This window comes from Sinohyriopsis cumingii, chromosome 16 (genome assembly GCF_028554795.1).
Source record: "Sinohyriopsis cumingii isolate HCF-2022 chromosome 16, ASM2855479v2, whole genome shotgun sequence".
In the NCBI taxonomy this organism is placed as follows: domain Eukaryota; kingdom Metazoa; phylum Mollusca; class Bivalvia; order Unionida; family Unionidae; genus Sinohyriopsis; species Sinohyriopsis cumingii.
Genome location: NC_142976.1, coordinates 66,022,902 through 66,048,993, shown reverse-complemented (window position 1 = coordinate 66,048,993; position 26,092 = coordinate 66,022,902). Strand labels below are relative to the sequence as shown.

Sequence of the window (26,092 nt, the reverse complement as noted above, 5' to 3'; positions counted from 1 at the left end):
GCCTGCTCCATCCGCCAAGGTGTAGATAGGCTTAAGATATGGAAACCTTGGCTAGCGAAGATGACTGGTCGCCTATAGTAATTTTACGTAAAATGACACATATTGGTGGTAGCTTCATAGCGGCCGTGAACCAGGTTAGATCAACCGAGCGGATGCGAATCAACGAACTACTTGTTTTTATTTGCAGCTTCTCAGTCACTGCAGTCTCATGTGAATGAGATCTCCACTGTCCTACGTGAAGCTCTGAAAGCGACCGCTTAGGGGCCATGTTCTGGAGACCTTTGAATTAGCCAAGGGAAATGCCGCTTTCATACAATTTCAAAAAGTAAACCAAATCGTTGGGAACACATTGATGAGCTTCTGCCGTACTAATCAGTCTCCCAAACGCCAAGGTAAAAGCCTTCATCTGATTGGCTGATAAAATTAGCGATTATGCTAATAACGTATGTCACCGGAACATGACCCCTAAGCGGTTCTTCTCAGAGCTTCACGTGGGCCAGTGGAGATATAATTGTAATCAAATTGCGGTCACTGCGCAGTTGGAGTGGCCTCGACTTTTTCTGTCACGAAAGTACGCTTCAGATGTATGCCGGCGCAGTAAAATCACACATTTTGTTATGCCTAAATGTCTCCGCAAGAAAAGAAACGTATTCTATTCGGACTACCTATATAACGGCATGTGGCGCAGAATGCATCTAGACGAAGAACCATTGATGTAAGTGGAGAATAAAGAGATCTACGTTTTGGTCACCTTAACGACCGTGTTTGAATGTTTAAAATATTGTAAATGATTCTTTTGTTCGTGTGGTTTCAAATTAGGCTATATGGCAAATGAAACTCATGCTAGCAACGTAATTTTAATAAGGTTTTTATGTGTATGTTTATTTTATTTTTGACATCCTGGAATATTTCCCCACCGGCAATAAAGGAAGTTAACTGCTCCAACGTTTTGCAACGTTTTCCCGCTGTGCACGGTTATGCAAATGTACATGTACCTCTCCTTTAAATGTTACGTGAAAATGCATTTAATAAGGAAATTAACAGGTATGGTATATCGTACTTGCTTCGGCAGTACATATACTAAAATTGGAACGATACAGAGAAGATTAGCATGGCCCCTGCGCAAGGATGACACGCAAATTCGTGAAGCGTTCCATATTTTTAATTTCATTATCAAAATTCACGAAACAGTATGGAACGTGTAAGTTTCATATTAATTTCGACTTGATCATATTGTAATAAATTTGGAGTATGCGCTTTGGTTATAGCGCCCCGTTTTAAGGAATTCTTAGATTTGTGTGATTACTTGTCTGATAATTGGAATTTGGTGCAATATAAATATTCCTTTGCCCGAAATAATTGGCCAATGACTAGGAGCAAACTTCGCGGAGTAAAGTGTTAGTGAGTCTCCATAATGCCATGGTTCACTAGTAGTGAATTGCGACCAAAACCGAATGAATGTCCCTTTCGTAAAATAGTACATATTAAAATCTAGTGGTATACATTGGTAGCGTGACTGCAAGGACAGCACTTACGGTATTAAACCGGTAAATTACACAAGGGCATAAATAAAAAGGGACTTGGCAGAGACCGTTTATGTCGCCATGCGGGCGAATATGGTGCAGTTATATCGGCGAAATGTGCCTGGAAAGCATACATTGACTGGCCTAAGGTGGCGGAGTTAAAATAGTTCCCATTGTTAGGGAGTACTCATATATGTTCTAAGGCGTGAACGGTTGGTGGTGCGGAAACATAATGAAGCCAAAACACGCAGATGTACGGTTGATAGATAGTTGACAGTTTGGTTTATCCGTGGTCTTGCATTTAATTAGAGGAAAATTTAGGTATAGAATGGACACGTCGGGCTTTCTGATTTACAACTGAGGTTGTATGGAAGTCTTTGGAAAGTCGGGGAAACTTATGACTTCTAGCGAGAATCGCGCCAGGGTTTGACAACCGCTCGGTCAAGTAAATACCCGTGTGCGTGTAACAGTATATATTTGGCAGGTTGTGAGCTCTGTGGTCTTGCATTGATTAAAGTAAAATTTATGCATATAATGGACACGTTGGGCTTTATAATTTACAACTGAAGTTGTATGGAAGTCTTTGTAAATTTGGGGTAAACTTATGACTTCTATCGGGTATCACGCTAGTGTCTGACAACGCTCGGTCAAGTAATGACCCCTGGCTTGTAATATATTCTGCATTTCAATTTAGCGTAAATGTGTTCTTGATTATGTTACTTTGCCGTATAGAACAATTAAAAAAATTTAAATCCAGCGATGTTCGGGAGAAGAGAAATATCCCCAACTCACAACGCATACGGTTGAAATGTATTTCAAAGAAAATAAGTACCAGTAAGGTTTTTTTTTTTTTTTTTTTTTTTTTTTTTTTTTTTTTTTTTTTTTTTTTTTTTTTTTTGCTGTTTTTGTGAGGGAGGGGTATTTTGAGACAATATACAAAGAAATTTCAGTCACAGCACATTAACGTAACACAGAAATATGCCAATATTCTCTCACTGAGCATGTTGCCTATGTAAGCAACTACACCATACACCAATCGTTTTCTTATAAGTTCATAATATCTGTAGAGCGCCCCCTAAATAGAAGTGACGTGTTTTCAAAAACACCGAAACTTACAACGTTTAGCTGCCACTCGACTTTTTCCAACATGAACTGGTCCCCATCTTCGCTAGCCAAGGTTCCGATATGTTAACCCAATTTACACCTTGGCGGATCGAGCAGATATATTAGTGCTTTGTCCTAGGGACATTGACTGGATTTCGTGAGTTGCCTCCCTTGGGATGTAATGCCAACTAATCAATAGCGTGTAACCGTGGTACATTGTAGATGGGCCGAAAAGGGTGGAGGCAATTTACTTCAAAAGGATTCTTTGGAAGTTTAACATCGAAGGTATGACAACGTACCAAAGAAAAGCCATTACAGGTGTATTTGAGTGATGTGTATTTGTACAAGCACAGACCGACAGTGTTAAACTGCGTATGTATGGGTCGATTTAAGTTGTGTGCTCCTCTTGTCTCGATCATCTAGGAACAGGTTCAAACTTGAACAATTTAGGTTTGGTAGGATGCGGTGGTTTTCCTCTGCATGCAATTAAATTCACACGCCCAGAGCACACAAATGCCTGCTCCATCCGCCAAGGTGTAGATAGGCTTAAGATATGGAAACCTTGGCTAGCGAAGATGACTGGTCGCCTATAGTAATTTTACGTAAAATGACACATATTGGTGGTAGCTTCATAGCGGCCGTGAACCAGGTTAGATCAACCGAGCGGATGCGAATCAACGAACTACTTGTTTTTATTTGCAGCTTCTCAGTCACTGCAGTCTCATGTGAATGAGATCTCCACTGTCCTACGTGAAGCTCTGAAAGCGACCGCTTAGGGGCCATGTTCTGGAGACCTTTGAATTAGCCAAGGGAAATGCCGCTTTCATACAATTTCAAAAAGTAAACCAAATCGTTGGGAACACATTGATGAGCTTCTGCCGTACTAATCAGTCTCCCAAACGCCAAGGTAAAAGCCTTCATCTGATTGGCTGATAAAATTAGCGATTATGCTAATAACGTATGTCACCGGAACATGACCCCTAAGCGGTTCTTCTCAGAGCTTCACGTGGGCCAGTGGAGATATAATTGTAATCAAATTGCGGTCACTGCGCAGTTGGAGTGGCCTCGACTTTTTCTGTCACGAAAGTACGCTTCAGATGTATGCCGGCGCAGTAAAATCACACATTTTGTTATGCCTAAGCAGCAGGGAGGGTGTACAGACCAGGTGGCTCAGATAAATTTAAGCCTCCCACACAAACTTTATCCGTAGAAGCCTCAGAAAGCAGAAATAACGCCTCCTACGCAAATTAATCCGCAAAATTTCAACCCAAAGTGCATTTTCAGACATAAAAAAAAACAGCAATTTTTTTGGGGGGGGTATTGTAAAATTTGTTTGTGCCATAATTGAATTATGGTGGGCTGCAATTTTATGAGTAAATTTGATCAAGACCGACTCGATACCTACTACGTGGATCATGAAGATTAATCGTGACAAAACCGTGCGGTGTTGCCTGAGCGTGACTGAAGAAATTTTTAAACTTATTTATATCCATATCGCCGTTGCACCAAGTTTGATGGATATTTCTTAGTGTGTGAGTATCAACGCCATTGAAAACTGATAAAATATTACAATTATCTCTAATCACCTTTGGAATTTGCGTATATCGCTGTGTCACGTAAATCACATCGGTGTTCTTGTGTCGGCCACGCGAGAATATCCTAGCTGGGTTAGTTTGCTTATCCAGCATCACATCATCGAAAACAACAAGATTATTAGTATCGCCGTCTAAACTTTCCACTGATGGAGCCTCATTGATATCTGTTATAAATTCTATTGTGCCATCTTCAGTATTATCACTAAATTCCTTCAGTACTTGATAACATCGCTGATCATCAACAGATGGTGCAATCAAATATAATTTATCCCATTTTAACCATCGCATAATCAAATTTAGCAACAATTGCGTTTTTCCAGAACCAGATGGTCCAATAATTATCATTCTAATCGAATTTGGTAGTGCGTCGACGTGTTTCACTTGCTCGCGTTTTTTCGTGGCTGAAAAATCAATTACATTCATGTTATTAGAATATTATGGATTCATATTGTGTTAAGTGTCGTACTCGAACTGCCACGCTAAATCCAATCGAAGTTGTCACGCGCAACAACAGGAATGCAATCAAGGGAGAATGTGCGGTTTGTAAGACAATTAAGTTTAGATTTGTAAAAAAAAAAGTAGAACCGGAGGAGACATCGCAACCTCCTTAACAAATCTACCTGGAACTCCCTGGGCGAAATATCCCGGAGAGAAACATTTACCAGGATATAATTACTGCGGACCTGGTACAAGGCTAGATATAAGACTTAACGATAATAATCAACCAAATCCTGGCGAGGATCCAGTAAACGCCATCGATAACGCATGCTACTATCACGATCTTGCATATCGCAGCGGAGATTTACAACAAAGACATCTCGCTGATATTAAATTAATTCACGCAATAGATGCTATTCCTGATAAAAATTTCAAAGAGAAATTGGCAACTTGGTTGATAAAAGGAGCAATGAAAGGTAAATTAGTACTAGGTGCTGGTAATTTATAATGGAGCAAATATATTATTCTCCGCGAGGATTTTGGCGAGGAAAATCAGCAATAGCCAAACTTGCTAAGGCAGCAAAAGTAAAGCAATCTGTCGCTGAATCGTGGCTATCGAGGCAAGCAGTCTGGCAAATTTATCTTCCTCCGCCTAAGAAAATATCATATGCGAGTTTCTCTGTCAGCGTCCCTAATGAAGTCCATCAGGCTGATCTTATGTTTCTTCCTTACGATACCGTCGACGGAGTTATATACAAATATGTTCTGACGGTTGTTGATATTGCTAGCAGATACAAGGAAGCGGAACCGTTATCGAATAAAACAGCAACAGATATTGCTAAGGCGTTTAGCGAAATTTATTCACGATCTCCATTAACATGGCCGAAGCTTCTCCAGGTTGATCCAGGTCGAGAATTTCTTGGCGCGGTTACTTCACTGATGAAAAAGAATAATGTTAAAATCCGTCGCGGTATTGTAGGTGTTCATCACAATCAAGCTATCGTTGAGAGATTCAATAAAACTCTTGCAGAACGATTATTCGGATATCAATACGCGAGAGAATTTATCCAAGATAAACGATCTCACGATTGGGTAACAAGATTACCTCACGTGATTAATGCGCTAAATAACGAAGTAACACGAACAATATCAATGAAACCCGCAATTGCAATTACAAAGACAAAAATACCACTAAAGCGAGATTCTACTATTCCACCTGTGCTAGGTAGCGTCACGGTCAGATATTTATATAAGGAGGGAGAAGCCGAAGGTGGCAGAAAAAGAGCAACTGATCCAAATTGGAGCGTTACAACGCATAAAATATCAGCTGTAACAAGATCATCAGGAAGGCCAGCGATTTATTTTCTAGATTCACTAGCGCCACAACGCGGATTTACCAAAGAAGAATTACAAATAATACCAAAGGATACTCAATTACCGCCATCTTCGTTAATGTGAAATTTAATCCTACCTAACTGAGATAATTTTCTTACTCGAGACACGGCTAGATAAACTAAATTTGACCAGGAAATTCTATCATCGACGATCCAGACCTGGCCATCTACTGTTAATCCCTGTGATGAATGTATCGTTGCTGCGTATCCGAGTTTCCATGGCGATCTTTCTGCTTTTATCGCATCATTGACAAGATTAATATCAACGAAAATAATATCATTTAAAACCATTATTTTTTCTTCTCCGCACGGCAAAGTAACATTAATATTTTGTTTTCTAGTATCAGCTGGCCTATAGCACAACGGAACCTGCAACGTTGGAAATCTCTCACAGTGAAGCTTAAATAATATTTTCTGAATAGCATCGCGAATAATTTTCCTACTAGCAACTATCAAATGATCCGGACGCCACAAATTTAGAAAATTATCCATCGAAGTCTCATCAATTATTTTTCTCATCACATCACATTGAATTTTATTAGGTTGCAACCGAATTAGTTTTTTAAACTCAGTCAGTAAATTATCATTGGATCTATAATCGGCATCAATCTCTTCATAATAATCTACAAAGTTTCTAAGCCATCCATGTGGAGATTCACCATCAATAGGATCAGGTTGTCCATGATCGCCGCACATTATTACTGCGGTATTTTTTTCTTCTAGCCAACTTAGGAATGATTTTAACAAAACTAAATTTACTGTGCAAATTTCATCAAATATTATAATCTTGTTGATATATTTGTTTCCCATTCGAGCTGGATCCCACAATCCACCGCTGTACTTGAAATAGCTGTGATAAGTACAAGAACTAACGCCACGTTGTTTTATTTCTCTTGCTAGTCTGTGAGTTGGAGTTAACACGATCATATCAGAATTTGAAAATAAGTTTATTGCTCGTGTTGTTTTACCACTACCGCCAGGACCATTAAGATAAACGAATTTGTTTCGTGAAATCGGATCAAACGCAGATGCGGCCGTTGATACCTCATCGCGCTGGTCTTTGTGAAACTTATCACAATCTTCTACATCCGCGTCCTCACAATAATCTAGAATATCCTCATTTTTTATTCTCCAGGTTCCCCAATCTCCATTGGCGATTAAATTTTCTAATCTGCACTGATATTTCTTATCGATATAAAATGAATCCGTTGCAACCCTCACCGCGATATCAGCAAATTTATTTATCATTGACAACAAATTAATACTCACATAAGCTAGCATCGATGATCTTAAATGAGTATACTGTGCTGATTCTCCATCAAGATAAGTTATCACTGTACCTAACTTCGTTCCATCAATAATAATATTTTCTCTGTTGCAAAATATTCCACGCGACACTGTATCAGCAATAATAAAATCCATCTCAGCATCATTGATAAATAACCTAGCGTGTCTGTGTTTATGATCAACTGATCCTCCTTGAGTAAATTTACCAATTATTTTTCTTCCAATATCTTTCGCGTTCTCACAATCTGTCGGCAACCACACCTCGGTCTGCTTTCTATACGATATAATTGCTTCACTTACCGTCAGTGATATTAACATCGACGAATCCAGCATATATCTCAACAATACCGTAGGGACCCATCTTCGCTGAGATAAATGCCGACCAAACCAAATATAACAAATTTTATGCAAATTTTCAGCAAGTTCGAATGAAGTAACATGAGCGAATCCTGTCATTACAAAATCGGGTAACGGTCCGTTAATTGCCACTCTCGTCATCTCGTTGGTAGGATGGCCAAATTTAGCAAAGTAATTTGCACAATCACCATACCCAAGGAAACTTCCAGGATAGCATGCGCTCATATCAACGGAAATCATATCTTCGAAATAATACTTGGTATTCCATAATCCTCCATGGCCGTATTCGATACAGCTAAGTTGAATATCATTAAGAAATTCATTTCTTGTAGGTTTCCACGAATTTCTTTCTCTAGCAGCGTGAGCAGCAACAGACGGAACAGTAAAGCAATTTGTCAGTAATCGATCTGGATTTGATGAATACTTCTCCGCGATATTTCTCATCGATTCATGTAATATTTCATCTCGGTAAATATCTCCGCGTGGTAAGATAAATTGATCGTATCTTTCTTCGCTAGAAAATAACCAAATCGATATTGGATCGGACTTGGCTAATAGTTTGATAAACCTAAACATTGCATCGGAACTATCTTTGGATTCCACGGGATAAAACTTAACAACACGATCTCGTGGGAATATCATTACCGACTGACTCCACGCATGTGAATTATGATCAACAATTTCGATTGGTGTTCCTCGAGAATTATACGGCGATGAATATAATATTTCACCCGATAGTGTTTTAACCGTAATAGGAAATTTAAGTTTCTTACTTAACGCAGCAACATCATCGATTGATGCGCCATCAGTAACTGTCTTTGCCCATGAATTAATTTTATCCAATCTCAATTGAGTCAGACCAGATCCGCGACGGGCATTCCTCATATGTTCGATAACTCGCTCAGCTACGCAGTTTATTATCGGCGATTCCCTCATCGCAGGTAGATTTTTCACATCAGGATTATTATTCAGCCGATAAATTCCATAGACAACAGCACTAGAAGGATACGCCCTAGCATAATAAGGACCATCAATCCCCAGCAGCAATCCCGGTTTCGAATTTTTATCAAGAACAACATTTTTCTTACCGCCGCGTACCGGATCTCGTTTATCACGAATAATCCAAATGTCATCGGGCATTTGTGCAATAAATTTTATTCCGAAAATAAATCTCTCTTCTTTGTGTGAGTTTTTTATATGTTCGATTATCTTTTTCGCTCGCTCCAAATTCATCGTAGCATCAACAAAGTTAGTTTTCCAAGTTGACCAGGTATGAATCGCTCCATCATCAAAAAATTCCTTCTTCGCACTATCAACTTCAGGAATGATATATTCTGCCTCATCGAGATCAAATAAATCCATTATTATATTTTAGACAAATATCTAAATATAATGAAGCAATGCGCGTGGATAACAGTTGGATCAACAAAATCATGTAACAAATCCTGCAGAGGTGAATATTGTGGCGCTCATATATACGAAATTCGACGAGGTAACAAAGGACCACAGCGATGTTTAATTTGTCAAGTTGGCATTCGAGGAAAAACAAGATTGTGTTTCTCCTGTGGAGGAAAGAAATATCGTGAGTTACGAAGATATTATGAAAAAAGATCCTCCTCGGTAATAAAATGCGAAGAAGATTATATTAATCGTTTCAAAGCAAATTTCGATTTAAACAAAGAGAATATCATATATGGAAATGAAATCAACGATTCCCATGAGTGAATATAAATCGCATCCCATCATCGAAGGTTACGAAGCATCTGAGGATGGTAATGTCAGAAACATCAAAACAAAGAAACGTGTTGGTAGTATTTGTAATTCGGGATATCTCAAATTTACAGTCCATAAAAGAAATGAAAGAACAGAATGTTATTCGAATCATAGATTTGTGTTCGAATGCTACAAAGGACCAATAGAGATCGGACTTGTTATCGACCACATTGACGGTAATAAACTTAACAATAAACTTTCCAATCTGCGCGCGGTAACCCAGAGTGAAAATTCAAGATTTGGTAATAACCGTGGATTTCCTAATTATTCGAGGACTTTTAAATCAGTGAATCAAGCAACAGGTGAGGAAATCGCGTTTACATCGATGTCTGCAGCAGCAAAATATTTCGTTATTGACTCGCATTCAGTAAAACGAGTGGCAGAAGGAAAATACAACGCAACATTTTCTTATGATGCTGATTCGTGGATCAAATTCTCCTATGTACCAATAATATTTGATTCAGAGAGTGACGAAGAATAATTGAATATCTCCGCAAAACAAAAAAAAAGATTAATTTTGAAAATTTCCCTGGATTTTATTTATTTTTTTCCCCCAGAAATATTTCTGGGATACAGATTTGGAAAATCTCACTTGCGATTTAAAAATCAAGAATCAGAGATTCTCACGATTTCACCAAAAGATTGATACTCACAGTTTCTCCTCGTATATCAAGTAAATTTCCTTTCTGATCCGTTAATTTGAAATTTATTCTTGATAAAAATCGATTATGACATCGCAGGTAAAACGGATTCATTGGCTCCTTGATTATCAAATAACCAGGAGATGCGCTAGGTGAAAATGAATACAATATAAAACCCTGATGGGCTTGATTTGACTCTGACGCATCAACATTGTAACTACCCTCGACAACATCCGCGTGAAGATAAATCGCGATAACTTCCGTTATATTAACGATACCCGGCGATATATGTCGTCCACCTTTGTCAGGATCGTTATTGTGTTTAAGAATTAATTCTGAATGTATTTTTTTGGTCCATGCGGCATGTAATTTCGGAAATAAATCATCGATGGTATCAATGACGGATTTTCTCATCGCATCAAAATCAGAATTGGGAAATTTGAAATTTGGCAGTGTTTCCTCGGTTAATTCAAATACTCTCATGAATTTTTGTTTCTCACCCGAGTTCTTGATCAACTCGAATTTGCTAATAGGAAGAACATATTCGGCAATTGATATATCGTCGACTATCGCCCGAATAAACATATCATGATAATATTCAATATCATTCGCGAGTTGATTTAAAATTTTCACGTGCTTTATAATTTCGCTACATGAACCAGATTTATTTAGGATGCATTCATGAAATGATCCGCGCAATAAATTTAATTGTAATTCGTGTTCTTGAATAAACTCGTCTAGAGTTCTTCTTACCAAGATACCGTCTATGGGGGCTATTATCCTGTTAATGTGGGTAGCGTCGAAGATTTTCACATCTGGGGGGATTTTAGGAAGAGGCAACCATGAGAGAATTCTTTCGTTAATAAAAGTGAAAGCGAACATTACCAGGTTAAATTTGTGGTTATTCATGAGATTGATGGCGCTGTGGATCAAAGGTTTGTGTTTGATATCTCCATACCATCCTTCGTCGGTTGTAAAATCTTCCTTTTTTGGTTCCGGTAGTTCTGGAAGAGTTTCATCATACCAACCTGGAATAATAACATCCGATTTCTTTGGTTTTATCAGAGGTGCGACCTCGGGCCAACCTAATATATTCCTGATCGATGATTGGTAAATATCTACCACGTACGGTGATTTCACTTCTATCATTGACGATAGTGTTGGATCATGTGAAGATATCTTTATTCCCGGAGTAGCATCGCCGGTTAAATTTGATATTCTAGTGGTAAACTCATTATTCAGCTGATCAATTTCGTAACTACCGGTTGGTATACCAACGACGATCCAATCGGGTGTTCCATCGGGTTTATTCTTATTTGCAAAAACAAGTGAATTATTTGGCATCAAATTACCAAATGATTTCGATCTAACATTAGGCCAGCTATTGTAGACGCGCAATTGTGTTAATGCAATTTCGTTGACGCTAATTGGTGTTGAAAAATTAATACTAAACTCGGGTTTCGTTGAACTTAGCGATATTAACGTTGTTGTCGGCGGCGTCGTGTTTGTCACGATCTGGGCTAACTCGGACATTATTAATATTCATTTGTTCAATCTCCGAGTAAATACTAATCATTGCAGAAAATTCTAGATCGGATATAATACCATCGTTGAGGCTCTCAGAAAGTAACAATGATAATTTCGAGTATGCGTCATTGATTTTAGTTAGTTTACTTTTGTACAGGGATAATTTCTCGTTCGTGCAAGAGGATATTTTCTTCGCAATTATATTTAAAACACCAGCGATTGCTGTTGTTGACGAGATTATTATTGTTGCAACGATTGGCGCTATCATTGTTACCGCGGATAGAATTATTCCTGCACCAGCGACCACAGCAGATACTGCGTACACTGCAACATCAATGATAACTAATTTGCGCTGGTATTTATTTATTTTTGTTTGATAATCGTCAAGTTGTTTTCGCAACGAATCCTGCCATGATCGCGCCTGATTGTAACGGTAATCCGATGCGTTCATATATAATATAATTCTCTGAATAATTCTGGGGATGTTTCTGATAAATATTCGAAAACTACAAAAAAATGAATTGGGGTTGTTATGGTTCTATCTGGTGGTACCAGTTCGGTATAAATTATTTGCCCTTCACTTAAGGGTACAATAATAAAACCAGGATAATATTCAATGAAAATTGCATTAGTGGTTTTTGCATTAAATTTTATCCTGGAGATAATATATATTCGATAAATACCCGTAATTGGCGCTTGAAGGAAAAATGGGCCAACCCCAGGTGTCCATATATCTTTATGTGTATTTACCACAAATGGCACACTGCAGGTAACATTTTTTATTTCTACTTTTTTTGGTATCGAAATTCGCGATAATCTTTCAAGGTTCATTGACGATATTTTTGTGTTGATATCGTCAATTTCTTTACCTAATTGCTTTACGTCAGTGGCGTGACCAGTTTTATCGGCGGATTGATCAATTTTTGTTGTTGCAGCAAGAAGTTTCGTGTTTAAATCTTGAATTTTTTCATCGTACGTTGATGTATCTAACTTTTGACGCGCTAATTCACGTACCACGTTAATTTCATCGTTGATGGATTTTATTTGTACTTGCATCGCGTTAATCCCCCTGGTAAATTCAGGAACAACAACATTACCGAGTTTAATAATTTCCTCGTTGATTTTTTTGTTGAGATCGTCGATCGATGGTTTCTGACCCATCGAGATATTTACTTCGTTAATTTTGGCAAGAATATTAGTAATTTCCTCGTTGATTTTTTTTATTTTTTTGTTGAGATCGTCGATTGATGTTTTATCGATTTTCTGACTCATCGAGATATTTACTTCGTTAATTTCGGCAAGAATATTAGTAATTTCCTCGTTGATTTTTTTTATTTTCTCGCTGAGATCGTCATCGGCTTTCTTATTTGATGCGGAGGAAGTATCACTGGATGTTTTTATATTCTCGTCAAATTTTTTGCTAAATTTATCTAAAGCATCGTCAAGTTTTTTAAGGTCGTTATTTAGCCTGTTAAGTCTTTTTGTCATTCTATCCTGAAGATCGTCGTGTAATGCTTTATCGGCCTTCAGGGGTAACTTTGCTATAATATCGGCGATATCAGCAATAGATTTTAATACCATCTCCGATTGGCGAGTAAATTGACTAATGTGATCGCGGTATTCGTCTCGCTTGATTATATCAGTTATTTTAACGTTGCTAGTTTGTAATCGCCCTTCGGTATTTTGAAAAACAGCAACTTCACCAGGATCAACTTCTGACAGCGATAAAAGATTGTTAATATCGCTCTTGGTTGCAAACTTTGATGTATCGATGTCGACTGCATCTTTTTTTTCTTTTCTGAAGAGAGATCTACCGTAAATGTCAACCATGATATTTATCTACGGTATATTCAAATAAAATTTTGCGATAAGGATTGGATGATTTTGAAATTGCATCAAGGACATTAATTGTCTCCCGGCCGCATATTGGTGGATCTACTAGTGTTTGTGTTGGAAGTGTTGAATACCAAACTGGAAGTTTTAATTTTGACACATATTTGATAAATTCATTCGGCGGTGCTAATCCGTATGAATCGAAATAGATGATTTCGCGAGGATTAATCGCATACGCAACCCAGTGAGTGCCAGGACCGGAATTTTTATCGAGATTTATTATTCCTGTCTCGGTTGAATTTGGTTTGTCCGGTAGTTGATCTCGCATAAATACGCCTCTAAAAAATTTTATTTTCTTTTTTTTTACTTCACTGATTAAATCTAAATTTGAGGTTGGTAGGCTCGATTTAACCCGGATCCGTACGGGGGTCGTCTTAGGTAAAGGCCGGATCCTTGTCGTTGTTGCTGCGTCATCATTTTTGCGAGAAGAAGGGGTAGGAGAAGTCCGCCCTTTTTTTTACGATATCCCTTTCCCATAATTTTTCCAACAACTTTTCCTGCTATTGCAGAACCTGCCCCACCAAGTGCACCTAATCCTACTGCCTTCGCACCTGCTATTAACGCTGGTATAAGCGCGGCCAATGGAAAAAAACCGCCTACTTTGATCATATCTCTGATTGCGCCTATCGAGATATTCAGACGAATACCAGTATTTGCCGATCTGGCTTTGGTGAAATGTCCGTGTTGATTTTTAGTTAACGATAGTTTGTTAGGTCCACCGTGAAGTTGATTACTTTTCAAAGTTAAACTTAAACCTCGTCGCGCTGCTGTTGCTGATTGAAGTTTTTTCACCTGACCGGGGGTCAGAGTTACGCTGACGTGATCGTATGGCATATTAATAATCACTTTATCTAAATTTAGAATTTGTTACATGTTCTCTACGGGTGCATCGATGACTCTCATTCTACCACTGATACCCTCCAGGATCATTGTTCTATCGCTGAGAATAACTGCAATTGCTCTTGCGTTTCCTCCTGTGTTAATTCTGGCTTTGAAATGAATATCGACAACCGACTGCTTTACTAAATCAAGATGTTCCAGGGAAAAATAATAGATAGGATAAAGATTATTAAAATCTAATTGTGATATTTGCAATCCGGTATCAATATTTTGATCGCGACCCATATAAGTTAATAATCGATGATACGCGCGTGCCGTGGAATTGGTGGCATAATCGATGGCTATTTCCTCGGTTGGCTCCTGTTGGCCATTTATTCTTAATGATACGTTTGTTGCCCCGAATTGATCAAATATCATGTGACTATGTTCTTGATCGTATTTATTCATATTTTGGAGAGCAACAAAGATATGTCTTGGCGCGGAGGATCCTTGTTGTGAGGCAATTCGCCAGGTAAATATTCCGTTAATATTAACATCACAAGAGTCAGTCATAGTTGTGAGCCAAGCCATGACGGATTTTCCACCTTGATTCATAAATGACAATAATTTTTCTTCTATGATCATCGACGGTGTTATTGCTGGCATCCATAAGGTAATTCTTTCAAGGACAACTTTGCCGATATCAAGGGGATCTGCACTTGCATCTCGCCAGATGGCTCTATCATCATTGGAATCTCGAACAAAAACTATCGTATGCTTCGCTCCGTAAATAACTTTTCTGAAATGTCTGCAAAATCCAAAAATATGAGATAACGGAATTGCACAGGAAAATCTTCGTTCGGCGTCTTTTAACATTTTCGTTCGTGTGGCAAATCCAAGGTTGTAATTGGGATCAAGGTCAATTATCATATCTTCAACATTAGGATTGAGAACACCGGGATTTTGGCGATCAGTTGGTTGTCTCTTGACAAATTGTTTATTACCAGGATGATCATAGTTATCCTTCGCAAACATCATGCTAGGACCGGCCGATCTGGTAAAATCATCAGAGTATCTTGCTAATCCTATAATCGTCGTTGCTATATCAACGTTATTTGTGATTGATTCGATCTCTTTTCCGTCGATCATGTAAGTGAAGCTCTTGAATAGTGCCATAATTCCATTATTAACAAACCCAACTTCAAAATCTGCTCCAAAATTGGTATCGTTTGTCCTAACAAGCCTTCCAACAAATTCGATATACGCCTCAGATGGAAGAAAATATCTTGTTGTATCGTGGACTTGAATTTCCTTTCGATTTCTTGAATCTGGCTCAACTACCTCGTACGAGAAATACTGAAAATCTCGCAATGATGTGTCCTTACCTACTGGTTCATCCATGTTAAATACTTCATTTGACACTTGTGAGAACATTTATTATTAATAATATCGTCTAAAACGAAGACCATCACCTGAAACAAAACTTGTATTTGCTAGATTTGTCCTAGCAACATCCTGCGCTAGATTTGTCTTAGCAACTTCCTGCGCTAGATTTGTTATAGCAGCTTCCTGTGCTAGATCATTTATTTTTTTATTTGCCGCATCATTTATGGCCTTACTGACTTCAGGTGGCATTTCGCTGGTAATGGGTAATTTGACGGGTTGCTTTTTACGTACTAAACTTAATATTTTATCTTTGATAGCGTTGAAGCCTTTACTGGCCAAATTACCGATACCAGAAATGGCAGTCTCGCCGATCTTTCCTATCGCTTTCAACCCAAATTGCTTAATCACGGGTCCAATTTTAGGTATTACTCGCGTGACAAGACTTCCAACGATATCGCCGAATCCATTACCGTGAACATATTTATATACTGGCAATCTAGAGTTTACTACGCGAACCAGTGTTGGTCTGCGTTGATTTTTGTGAATAATCATATTATTTCAATTATGTTGTTTTAATCGATAAGCTCATCGACAAACTCCTTATAAATGTGAGAATCGATGATACCACCACGGAATAATCGCTGACAAATATCTGATGCTTCGTTGACTACCTCACGGGAGTTATTTCCGGCTCGCTTTCCTCCGATTAATACTTCGAGGCGAGATACATCATTGACAACACTGTCGGGACAAACTGAATATCCATATCCTTTTCCTTCCCTTTTTGTTTCTGGAGATTCCAATGGCGTTACGTAAAATAAATCGTCTGACGGCGTTGAAGATGTCCCTAATGACGATAACCCTGACAGCGTTGAAGATGTCCCTGACAATGACCTTGGTGGCAAATCCCCTGTAGGACTATCTTGTTTAGGATATTTTTCCCTTATAGTAAGATAAGGACTTATTTCAGCTTTTTCAGGAGTACCACTCCTCTCAGGTGGCGAACTTTTAGGTGGCGAACTTTTCTTACCTGTAGGTAATGAAAAAGGAGTGGGGCGAGGAGGAAGAGGTAGTGATAAAGTAGAAACATCTATGGGGTATGCTGATGCAGGAATATCCTTTTTATGTGTTTCTAAAAATGCTGCCCTTGCCGTTCCCTCTGATAACTCTGTTTTGTACCTAGAAACATCCGATAAAAAATCTAAAAATTTTTCATCAGCATATCTTACTGGTTTTCCTGGATTACCGAAATAAATTATTGCATGCCAATCCATAAAACCGACGTTATCAGCATCAATACCTTTGCGTAAAATGAATCTTTTATTGGCCGGAGAATCATCCGCAGCCACCATAATTTTTGATCTATAATCTCTGGTTAAATGCAAAAGCGAGTTATCCAAATAATTATCCGCTGTTATATTAGGATTAATTCTAAACACACTAATAGCCGGTGATGATACATGTTCGGGAACAATTATCGGTTCATCACTCTGATCTTTTTTCTTTCTTGATTTTCTTTCTTTTTTCTGTGGTGGAATATCTTCCTTTGGTCTAGCTCCTAATTCCTCTGGTTGAAATATTGGCTCCTGTGGTTGAATATCTTCCTGTGATGTTTCTTTTCTCCCTCGTGTTTTAGTTTTTTCTTTTCTTTCTTGTTGTTTTCTTTCTTTCTCTTGCTGTTTTCTTTCTTTCTCTTGCTGTTTTCTTTCTTCCGCCATTTGTTTATTATGATCATATCTATCGTCTGCTGCTGCCATAAATCTTCTAAAAGATGGATCCCTTTCACTCGCTTGCGTTTTTCCATCATAAATTCTAAATAACATACTAAACCAACTTTTACGAGTTGGATATCTTCCTCTTCCTATATCAGACAAATAGTCATTTCGAATACTGAACATATCTTCAGCAAGTTGACCAAATTGATCTAAACTATATATCGTAGATAGCGGTTGTGATATTATATTCCATCCCTCATCAGTGAAATTTTCTCTTAAATCATCGATATCAAATTTCCTTTTTTTTACTCCAGGTTTTCTCCCTCTAGGTCTTGCTTCAGTTTTTCCTTTACGACCTACTTTAAAGGCAATTGCAGGTTGTCCACCCTGCTGCGCTGCCGCTGCTGCTATTGCTAATCGATCGGGTAACGTTCGTGATTGCTCCTCAATACCTTTCAACGCGCGAAAAATTCCACGTTTTCTGGCTTCCTCATCTTCCTTATCTTTTTCGTCACCATATACAGTTTGTTCAATTGTTTTAGTAACTGGCTTCAACCATTTTGCCGAAGTTTCTAAAATTCCATGTTGCATATCTTCGTAACCACGAACATTTTTCTTAAATAATTGTTTTGTCGGAATAAACTTCTTTAATGCCGCTAATTGCTCTCGCGCTAATCTGGCAGAATCAGGTTCTCCAACTGTGCTAGTTTTCCGGCTCATCTTATTTTCAAAGATATTGTTTTATTGTGAAATAAAATTAATATCCGCAGCCCAAATTTGCACCATAATTCAATTATGGCAAACAAATTTTACAATACCCCCCCCAAAAAATTGCTGTTTTTTTTTATGTCTGAAAATGCACTTTGGGTTGAAATTTTGCGGATTAATTTGCGTAGGAGGCGTTATTTCTGCTTTCTGAGGCTTCTACGGATAAAGTTTGTGTGGGAGGCTTAAATTTATCTGAGCCACCTGGTCTGTACACCCTCCCTGCTGCTTGCCTAAATGTCTCCGCAAGAAAAGAAACGTATTCTATTCGGACTACCTATATAACGGCATGTGGCGCAGAATGCATCTAGACGAAGAACCATTGATGTAAGTGGAGAATAAAGAGATCTACGTTTTGGTCACCTTAACGACCGTGTTTGAATGTTTAAAATATTGTAAATGATTCTTTTGTTCGTGTGGTTTCAAATTAGGCTATATGGCAAATGAAACTCATGCTAGCAACGTAATTTTAATAAGGTTTTTATGTGTATGTTTATTTTATTTTTGACATCCTGGAATATTTCCCCACCGGCAATAAAGGAAGTTAACTGCTCCAACGTTTTGCAACGTTTTCCCGCTGTGCACGGTTATGCAAATGTACATGTACCTCTCCTTTAAATGTTACGTGAAAATGCATTTAATAAGGAAATTAACAGGTATGGTATATCGTACTTGCTTCGGCAGTACATATACTAAAATTGGAACGATACAGAGAAGATTAGCATGGCCCCTGCGCAAGGATGACACGCAAATTCGTGAAGCGTTCCATATTTTTAATTTCATTATCAAAATTCACGAAACAGTATGGAACGTGTAAGTTTCATATTAATTTCGACTTGATCATATTGTAATAAATTTGGAGTATGCGCTTTGGTTATAGCGCCCCGTTTTAAGGAATTCTTAGATTTGTGTGATTACTTGTCTGATAATTGGAATTTGGTGCAATATAAATATTCCTTTGCCCGAAATAATTGGCCAATGACTAGGAGCAAACTTCGCGGAGTAAAGTGTTAGTGAGTCTCCATAATGCCATGGTTCACTAGTAGTGAATTGCGACCAAAACCGAATGAATGTCCCTTTCGTAAAATAGTACATATTAAAATCTAGTGGTATACATTGGTAGCGTGACTGCAAGGACAGCACTTACGGTATTAAACCGGTAAATTACACAAGGGCATAAATAAAAAGGGACTTGGCAGAGACCGTTTATGTCGCCATGCGGGCGAATATGGTGCAGTTATATCGGCGAAATGTGCCTGGAAAGCATACATTGACTGGCCTAAGGTGGCGGAGTTAAAATAGTTCCCATTGTTAGGGAGTACTCATATATGTTCTAAGGCGTGAACGGTTGGTGGTGCGGAAACATAATGAAGCCAAAACACGCAGATGTACGGTTGATAGATAGTTGACAGTTTGGTTTATCCGTGGTCTTGCATTTAATTAGAGGAAAATTTAGGTATAGAATGGACACGTCGGGCTTTCTGATTTACAACTGAGGTTGTATGGAAGTCTTTGGAAAGTCGGGGAAACTTATGACTTCTAGCGAGAATCGCGCCAGGGTTTGACAACCGCTCGGTCAAGTAAATACCCGTGTGCGTGTAACAGTATATATTTGGCAGGTTGTGAGCTCTGTGGTCTTGCATTGATTAAAGTAAAATTTATGCATATAATGGACACGTTGGGCTTTATAATTTACAACTGAAGTTGTATGGAAGTCTTTGTAAATTTGGGGTAAACTTATGACTTCTATCGGGTATCACGCTAGTGTCTGACAACGCTCGGTCAAGTAATGACCCCTGGCTTGTAATATATTCTGCATTTCAATTTAGCGTAAATGTGTTCTTGATTATGTTACTTTGCCGTATAGAACAATTAAAAAAATTTAAATCCAGCGATGTTCGGGAGAAGAGAAATATCCCCAACTCACAACGCATACGGTTGAAATGTATTTCAAAGAAAATAAGTACCAGTAAGTTTTTTTTTTTTTTTTTTTTTTTTTTTTTTTTTTTTTTTTTTGCTGTTTTTGTGAGGGAGGGGTATTTTGAGACAATATACAAAGAAATTTCAGTCACAGCACATTAACGTAACACAGAAATATGCCAATATTCTCTCACTGAGCATGTTGCCTATGTAAGCAACTACACCATACACCAATCGTTTTCTTATAAGTTCATAATATCTGTAGAGCGCCCCCTAAATAGAAGTGACGTGTTTTCAAAAACACCGAAACTTACAACGTTTAGCTGCCACTCGACTTTTTCCAACATGAACTGGTCCCCATCTTCGCTAGCCAAGGTTCCGATATGTTAACCCAATTTACACCTTGGCGGATCGAGCAGATATATTAGTGCTTTGTCCTAGGGACATTGACTGGATTTCGTGAGTTGCCTCCCTTGGGATGTAATGCCAACTAATCAATAGCGTGTAACCGTGGTACATTGTAGATGGGCCGAAAAGGGTGGAGGCAATTTACTTCAAAAGGATTCTTTGGAAGTTTAACATCGAAGGTATGACAACGTACCAAAGAAAAGCCATTACAGGTGTATTTGAGTGATGTGTATTTGTACAAGCACAGACCGACAGTGTTAAACTGCGTATGTATGGGTCGATTTAAGTTGTGTGCTCCTCTTGTCTCGATCATCTAGGAACAGGTTCAAACTTGAACAATTTAGGTTTGGTAGGATGCGGTGGTTTTCCTCTGCATGCAATTAAATTCACACGCCCAGAGCACACAAATGCCTGCTCCATCCGCCAAGGTGTAGATAGGCTTAAGATATGGAAACCTTGGCTAGCGAAGATGACTGGTCGCCTATAGTAATTTTACGTAAAATGACACATATTGGTGGTAGCTTCATAGCGGCCGTGAACCAGGTTAGATCAACCGAGCGGATGCGAATCAACGAACTACTTGTTTTTATTTGCAGCTTCTCAGTCACTGCAGTCTCATGTGAATGAGATCTCCACTGTCCTACGTGAAGCTCTGAAAGCGACCGCTTAGGGGCCATGTTCTGGAGACCTTTGAATTAGCCAAGGGAAATGCCGCTTTCATACAATTTCAAAAAGTAAACCAAATCGTTGGGAACACATTGATGAGCTTCTGCCGTACTAATCAGTCTCCCAAACGCCAAGGTAAAAGCCTTCATCTGATTGGCTGATAAAATTAGCGATTATGCTAATAACGTATGTCACCGGAACATGACCCCTAAGCGGTTCTTCTCAGAGCTTCACGTGGGCCAGTGGAGATATAATTGTAATCAAATTGCGGTCACTGCGCAGTTGGAGTGGCCTCGACTTTTTCTGTCACGAAAGTACGCTTCAGATGTATGCCGGCGCAGTAAAATCACACATTTTGTTATGCCTAAATGTCTCCGCAAGAAAAGAAACGTATTCTATTCGGACTACCTATATAACGGCATGTGGCGCAGAATGCATCTAGACGAAGAACCATTGATGTAAGTGGAGAATAAAGAGATCTACGTTTTGGTCACCTTAACGACCGTGTTTGAATGTTTAAAATATTGTAAATGATTCTTTTGTTCGTGTGGTTTCAAATTAGGCTATATGGCAAATGAAACTCATGCTAGCAACGTAATTTTAATAAGGTTTTTATGTGTATGTTTATTTTATTTTTGACATCCTGGAATATTTCCCCACCGGCAATAAAGGAAGTTAACTGCTCCAACGTTTTGCAACGTTTTCCCGCTGTGCACGGTTATGCAAATGTACATGTACCTCTCCTTTAAATGTTACGTGAAAATGCATTTAATAAGGAAATTAACAGGTATGGTATATCGTACTTGCTTCGGCAGTACATATACTAAAATTGGAACGATACAGAGAAGATTAGCATGGCCCCTGCGCAAGGATGACACGCAAATTCGTGAAGCGTTCCATATTTTTAATTTCATTATCAAAATTCACGAAACAGTATGGAACGTGTAAGTTTCATATTAATTTCGACTTGATCATATTGTAATAAATTTGGAGTATGCGCTTTGGTTATAGCGCCCCGTTTTAAGGAATTCTTAGATTTGTGTGATTACTTGTCTGATAATTGGAATTTGGTGCAATATAAATATTCCTTTGCCCGAAATAATTGGCCAATGACTAGGAGCAAACTTCGCGGAGTAAAGTGTTAGTGAGTCTCCATAATGCCATGGTTCACTAGTAGTGAATTGCGACCAAAACCGAATGAATGTCCCTTTCGTAAAATAGTACATATTAAAATCTAGTGGTATACATTGGTAGCGTGACTGCAAGGACAGCACTTACGGTATTAAACCGGTAAATTACACAAGGGCATAAATAAAAAGGGACTTGGCAGAGACCGTTTATGTCGCCATGCGGGCGAATATGGTGCAGTTATATCGGCGAAATGTGCCTGGAAAGCATACATTGACTGGCCTAAGGTGGCGGAGTTAAAATAGTTCCCATTGTTAGGGAGTACTCATATATGTTCTAAGGCGTGAACGGTTGGTGGTGCGGAAACATAATGAAGCCAAAACACGCAGATGTACGGTTGATAGATAGTTGACAGTTTGGTTTATCCGTGGTCTTGCATTTAATTAGAGGAAAATTTAGGTATAGAATGGACACGTCGGGCTTTCTGATTTACAACTGAGGTTGTATGGAAGTCTTTGGAAAGTCGGGGAAACTTATGACTTCTAGCGAGAATCGCGCCAGGGTTTGACAACCGCTCGGTCAAGTAAATACCCGTGTGCGTGTAACAGTATATATTTGGCAGGTTGTGAGCTCTGTGGTCTTGCATTGATTAAAGTAAAATTTATGCATATAATGGACACGTTGGGCTTTATAATTTACAACTGAAGTTGTATGGAAGTCTTTGTAAATTTGGGGTAAACTTATGACTTCTATCGGGTATCACGCTAGTGTCTGACAACGCTCGGTCAAGTAATGACCCCTGGCTTGTAATATATTCTGCATTTCAATTTAGCGTAAATGTGTTCTTGATTATGTTACTTTGCCGTATAGAACAATTAAAAAAATTTAAATCCAGCGATGTTCGGGAGAAGAGAAATATCCCCAACTCACAACGCATACGGTTGAAATGTATTTCAAAGAAAATAAGTACCAGTAAGTTTTTTTTTTTTTTTTTTTTTTTTTTTGCTGTTTTTGTGAGGGAGGGGTATTTTGAGACAATATACAAAGAAATTTCAGTCACAGCACATTAACGTAACACAGAAATATGCCAATATTCTCTCACTGAGCATGTTGCCTATGTAAGCAACTACACCATACACCAATCGTTTTCTTATAAGTTCATAATATCTGTAGAGCGCCCCCTAAATAGAAGTGACGTGTTTTCAAAAACACCGAAACTTACAACGTTTAGCTGCCACTCGACTTTTTCCAACATGAACTGGTCCCCATCTTCGCTAGCCAAGGTTCCGATATGTTAACCCAATTTACACCTTGGCGGATCGAGCAGATATATTAGTGCTTTGTCCTAGGGACATTGACTGGATTTCGTGAGTTGCCTCCCTTGGGATGTAATGCCAACTAATCAATAGCGTGTAACCGTGGTACATTGTAGATGGGCCGAAAAGGGTGGAGGCAATTTACTTCAAAAGGATTCTTTGGAAGTTTAACATCGAAGGTATGACAACGTACCAAAGAAAAGCCATTACAGGTGTATTTGAGTGATGTGTATTTGTACAAGCACAGACCGACAGTGTTAAACTGCGTATGTATGGGTCGATTTAAGTTGTGTGCTCCTCTTGTCTCGATCATCTAGGAACAGGTTCAAACTTGAACAATTTAGGTTTGGTAGGATGCGGTGGTTTTCCTCTGCATGCAATTAAATTCACACGCCCAGAGCACACAAATGCCTGCTCCATCCGCCAAGGTGTAGATAGGCTTAAGATATGGAAACCTTGGCTAGCGAAGATGACTGGTCGCCTATAGTAATTTTACGTAAAATGACACATATTGGTGGTAGCTTCATAGCGGCCGTGAACCAGGTTAGATCAACCGAGCGGATGCGAATCAACGAACTACTTGTTTTTATTTGCAGCTTCTCAGTCACTGCAGTCTCATGTGAATGAGATCTCCACTGTCCTACGTGAAGCTCTGAAAGCGACCGCTTAGGGGCCATGTTCTGGAGACCTTTGAATTAGCCAAGGGAAATGCCGCTTTCATACAATTTCAAAAAGTAAACCAAATCGTTGGGAACACATTGATGAGCTTCTGCCGTACTAATCAGTCTCCCAAACGCCAAGGTAAAAGCCTTCATCTGATTGGCTGATAAAATTAGCGATTATGCTAATAACGTATGTCACCGGAACATGACCCCTAAGCGGTTCTTCTCAGAGCTTCACGTGGGCCAGTGGAGATATAATTGTAATCAAATTGCGGTCACTGCGCAGTTGGAGTGGCCTCGACTTTTTCTGTCACGAAAGTACGCTTCAGATGTATGCCGGCGCAGTAAAATCACACATTTTGTTATGCCTAAATGTCTCCGCAAGAAAAGAAACGTATTCTATTCGGACTACCTATATAACGGCATGTGGCGCAGAATGCATCTAGACGAAGAACCATTGATGTAAGTGGAGAATAAAGAGATCTACGTTTTGGTCACCTTAACGACCGTGTTTGAATGTTTAAAATATTGTAAATGATTCTTTTGTTCGTGTGGTTTCAAATTAGGCTATATGGCAAATGAAACTCATGCTAGCAACGTAATTTTAATAAGGTTTTTATGTGTATGTTTATTTTATTTTTGACATCCTGGAATATTTCCCCACCGGCAATAAAGGAAGTTAACTGCTCCAACGTTTTGCAACGTTTTCCCGCTGTGCACGGTTATGCAAATGTACATGTACCTCTCCTTTAAATGTTACGTGAAAATGCATTTAATAAGGAAATTAACAGGTATGGTATATCGTACTTGCTTCGGCAGTACATATACTAAAATTGGAACGATACAGAGAAGATTAGCATGGCCCCTGCGCAAGGATGACACGCAAATTCGTGAAGCGTTCCATATTTTTAATTTCATTATCAAAATTCACGAAACAGTATGGAACGTGTAAGTTTCATATTAATTTCGACTTGATCATATTGTAATAAATTTGGAGTATGCGCTTTGGTTATAGCGCCCCGTTTTAAGGAATTCTTAGATTTGTGTGATTACTTGTCTGATAATTGGAATTTGGTGCAATATAAATATTCCTTTGCCCGAAATAATTGGCCAATGACTAGGAGCAAACTTCGCGGAGTAAAGTGTTAGTGAGTCTCCATAATGCCATGGTTCACTAGTAGTGAATTGCGACCAAAACCGAATGAATGTCCCTTTCGTAAAATAGTACATATTAAAATCTAGTGGTATACATTGGTAGCGTGACTGCAAGGACAGCACTTACGGTATTAAACCGGTAAATTACACAAGGGCATAAATAAAAAGGGACTTGGCAGAGACCGTTTATGTCGCCATGCGGGCGAATATGGTGCAGTTATATCGGCGAAATGTGCCTGGAAAGCATACATTGACTGGCCTAAGGTGGCGGAGTTAAAATAGTTCCCATTGTTAGGGAGTACTCATATATGTTCTAAGGCGTGAACGGTTGGTGGTGCGGAAACATAATGAAGCCAAAACACGCAGATGTACGGTTGATAGATAGTTGACAGTTTGGTTTATCCGTGGTCTTGCATTTAATTAGAGGAAAATTTAGGTATAGAATGGACACGTCGGGCTTTCTGATTTACAACTGAGGTTGTATGGAAGTCTTTGGAAAGTCGGGGAAACTTATGACTTCTAGCGAGAATCGCGCCAGGGTTTGACAACCGCTCGGTCAAGTAAATACCCGTGTGCGTGTAACAGTATATATTTGGCAGGTTGTGAGCTCTGTGGTCTTG

At 38.8% G+C, this 26,092-nt stretch overlaps 4 non-coding genes across 4 annotated transcripts; all 4 read left to right on the top strand.

Moving 5' to 3' along the window:
* The first annotated feature begins 1,056 nt into the window (after positions 1-1,056).
* LOC149780695 (U6 spliceosomal RNA) lies at positions 1,057-1,163 on the top strand. The gene has a single exon (XR_016415240.1). It is a non-coding gene; the product is annotated as a U6 spliceosomal RNA (small nuclear RNA).
* Positions 1,164-18,885: 17,722 nt separating this feature from the next.
* On the top strand, positions 18,886-18,992 carry LOC149780694 (U6 spliceosomal RNA). The gene has a single exon (XR_016415239.1). It is a non-coding gene; the product is annotated as a U6 spliceosomal RNA (small nuclear RNA).
* A 3,018-nt stretch (positions 18,993-22,010) lies between these two features.
* On the top strand, positions 22,011-22,117 carry LOC149780693 (U6 spliceosomal RNA). The gene has a single exon (XR_016415238.1). It is a non-coding gene; the product is annotated as a U6 spliceosomal RNA (small nuclear RNA).
* A 3,003-nt stretch (positions 22,118-25,120) lies between these two features.
* On the top strand, positions 25,121-25,227 carry LOC149780692 (U6 spliceosomal RNA). The gene has a single exon (XR_016415237.1). It is a non-coding gene; the product is annotated as a U6 spliceosomal RNA (small nuclear RNA).
* Positions 25,228-26,092: the final 865 nt, after the last annotated feature.